Here is a 3,644-nt window from a genome sequence, read left to right as displayed (position 1 = left end):
TTGCCCCCCCCCCCCCCAGATTACTTTATCGCATTAATTGATAGAATTAAAGCAACTGTCAAATGATGCGTTAATGTTAATCATTATCAAGAAACTATTAATTCCAACTTGATATATACGTAATAATTCGATCAGTCATTAATGTTAAGAAAAGATATTTAAAGAGTTACTGACCGAAAAGTTTTCCATCGAGTTTTTTTTTTCGTAAATCAGCAAAGAAATATAAAGAAGAGAAATCCTTTTTTTCCTCAAATAATATTTTTTCATGCTTAATATTCTTTCGAATATTCCTGAAACATGTTTATTTTTGTATTTCTATTATGTGTATTTATCCCTATCCTGGTACGGGTAAATCACAACATCAATCGTACTGATAACAAAATATAAAGATATAATAAAAAAAACTCAAGGCCTTTTCTTTTCTTTACCAATATATTTTTAATAATTTTACTTATTATTTCGAATAAGATTTTACATTAGTATATCCTGTTTGTCAAACCTTTTCATTTTAGACCCATGTTAGAGTAGGTATTGTTCTAAATATAAGGTGACAGCCGCTCTGAGAGCAAAGATGAGATCCTAAATAGCCATAACACCATAGGAACTGCAGTTGCGTTGCTGTTTTATGTTCGTACAAAAATCAATGTTGCAGAATTAAACATTCTGTCAAAGACGTGGCATAATGGCCACTAAGACCTTTGCCTTTTTAATTATGAAAAAGATAGGTGAAAAATAAAGAGAATCGCGCGGGAAGTGTTGACGTAATGTTGTCATAAATAGTGTTAGTTGGATATTTAAATGTAAATATAATTTTATAAGTATTTTAACAAAGAAAAAATCGCATTTTGGCTGCCGTGCTGTTGTTTTCAAGTTATATAATGTTAAAGTTTTTCGAAACATTATTTATACGTTAAATTGTAATACACACAATGTAGTTTGACTAAAGTAATCACTGTTTAGTTTTTACTAACTTTCTTATACAGGTAATTTTAAAAATTACATTTGTAAATTATTTCTCTAGTGTTTGTTAAATTACTTATAATAAACACTATTGCATATGAATACTTTAAAATATTGACAATAATTTGCAAGCACAAATAATAAGGTGAGATAATAGGGACGTCTAATGTCGATAATCAATAACTAAAATTGCAGTACATCACTATTGCATACCACGTGGTGACATGATAGCAATTTATCTATATACTGATCAGTGTCGTACCAAAGCTCGACGCGAGCGCACGTCAACATAGTATAAATAAAAATGGCGTTAATCAAATTTATTTTGTGCGTATTCGCGCTGGCAATAATTGAGGCTCAGGGATCAAATCCCGTGGTTAGAGTGGCTCATGGTGTGCTCCAGGGTTCTTGGAAAGTCTCAACAAATGGTAGAAATTACGCAAGTTTTGAAGGTATCCCGTACGCTCGACCACCGATCGGTAAATACCGATTCAGGGTATGTAGTATTTTTAAACTGAACAAGAATTAAAATCTCCCGAAAAAAATTACCAGAATGTTTTGTAGATTTTTATTTCAATCCTAAAGAAACTCAATTTATTTATAAAAGTAAATAACTTTACTAAATTAGATTTCGGTGCTCTCTGTGAAAAATTCTATGTTTATGAAATACCTTACAATATTGCGATGAAAGTTTAAAATGAAGATCTTAAAGAATATTCTTTAAAATATTTCAACAGTTGCTTGAAATATTAAAGCTTAAAGTCTTTTTAAGTTTTCGTCTTGAATCATATCTCCTATGCTATTCTGGTACTTCCAAATAATCATCTGCGTTCGTCTTACCTGCTGCGGCTGTCCTGTTTGACATTCGCGATCAAATTTCTTGACAAATGATTCAAACAAAACAACTTACATTCGTAGTAATCTAATTAGGATAAAAGCATAAATAACACTAGTGTATATAACACTAAAAGTGACTATAAACGTAAAGTCACAGGAAAAGCATTAGTTAAGAAGTGACGTAAGCGAATAGTTAAGATTACTCGCCAGCAATCTATTAATTTACGTTACATTGAAACATTGTAATACAGAATATGTCTAGTAGTCAAGGTCTTTAAAATGGCAAAAACATATTAATTCTATTAGTTATATTTTGCGGTCAAAAAATCACGATTCACTCGTCTATACTAATATTATAAAGCAAAAAGATTGGACTGTTTATTCGCATTTTCAATGCAAATAAATAGACAAATAGTTCTGCTCCAAAACTACTTAACGGATTTGAAGAATTCTATCGCTATTGGCCATATTTATTACTATTTTTTTTAATTCGCAGACGAACTAGCAGGCAACTGCTAGTATATTAATAAAAACAATCGTCAATCAACTTGCATTTCATTACAAACGCCTTAGACTAGGTTATAGTCCGGTTTGGGTCATTAAAACCCCACGTATACAAGGTAACGTAAATCTTCAAAACTAATATCGTACTTGCGTCGCGAGAATCACGTCGCGGGCGCCCCGTACGCAATGTTGAAAATCGCAACGACTTTTCTCAAGACGAATCCATCTTGACAAACTGGTTACAAGCTACAAGTTTTGTCTTTAGAGACTAAAGAACACATTGTCAGCGATGCGTGTCTGTGTACGAACCTCTAGACATTGTTTTGGTTAAGACGCTTAACGACTCAAATCGACGGTTTTCGAAACCTAGCGTTGTGTACGAAGAGCCTAATTCTTTTAATTTCAAGGCCAAACATTGATCCCAAATCCGAAGCGTCTTGGTGACCGGTTTGAATTATATCAACCCGAGTCCATAAATATATGATTTTTAACTTTATAAATACATACAACATTCATCGTGTCTCAGACACTGATATTATATTTGATCTCCTTAGTATATAGAGAGTAACCGGGCCAGAAGTTTATCGCACTGTAGGAACTTTTGACATACGATATCTGAGAGTCTAGTCTAGACAAAGGTACATTAGAGATAGCTATAATAGTAGTCAAAAATGTACCTACAGAATTGGTAAAGTTTTAGAACTGTCATTGACTCAGTTTCATACTTTATTTACTTTTTATAGGTAATAGCGCTGATAGAATGATACTCTAAGGATTCTGTTTTTTAATTAGTATTTTATTATCGATACCTTTTTTTTTTAAACTTGGTGTTATGGTTGCAAACGAGCGAGCGTTTCGCTAAAAGAGAAGCGACCGTTGGCCATACACATACGCAATTGCAAATGTGTTGCCTACATTTAATCTACAGAGCATGCACAGAAAGAGAATATTTTCCTATGCATCCTCTAATCCGGAAAATCTACTTCGACTTCCCATAATTTACTTTTAATAAATGGGTGAGAAGGAAATGAGGGCTTAAACTAGACCTCCGGGCTCATTAAACGAAACGCGGCATTACTTGATAGGTAAAATAACAACTCAAAGACTCTTGCTCTTATTAATCCTAAGGCAGTAAACTGCCTTCTCTAACTGCTAGGCTATTTGGTGTCGTAAATATAAAAATTCACACGTAAAAATCACAAATATCTAATTTAAACAATGTATTGTGTTTGCACGAGTAAAGCGGATATTAATTTGTATGCAAATTACTGAAATTGTACATTAGTTTGTAATTAGATGCTAATGGATGCAATGTTCATTTAACGTGAAATTGTCTATATATT

The sequence above is a fragment of the Papilio xuthus genome, unplaced genomic scaffold (assembly GCF_000836235.2).
Source record: "Papilio xuthus unplaced genomic scaffold, Pxut_1.1 DF827135.1, whole genome shotgun sequence".
Lineage (NCBI taxonomy): Eukaryota > Metazoa > Arthropoda > Insecta > Lepidoptera > Papilionidae > Papilio > Papilio xuthus.
Note: the sequence above shows the minus strand (reverse complement) of the source record.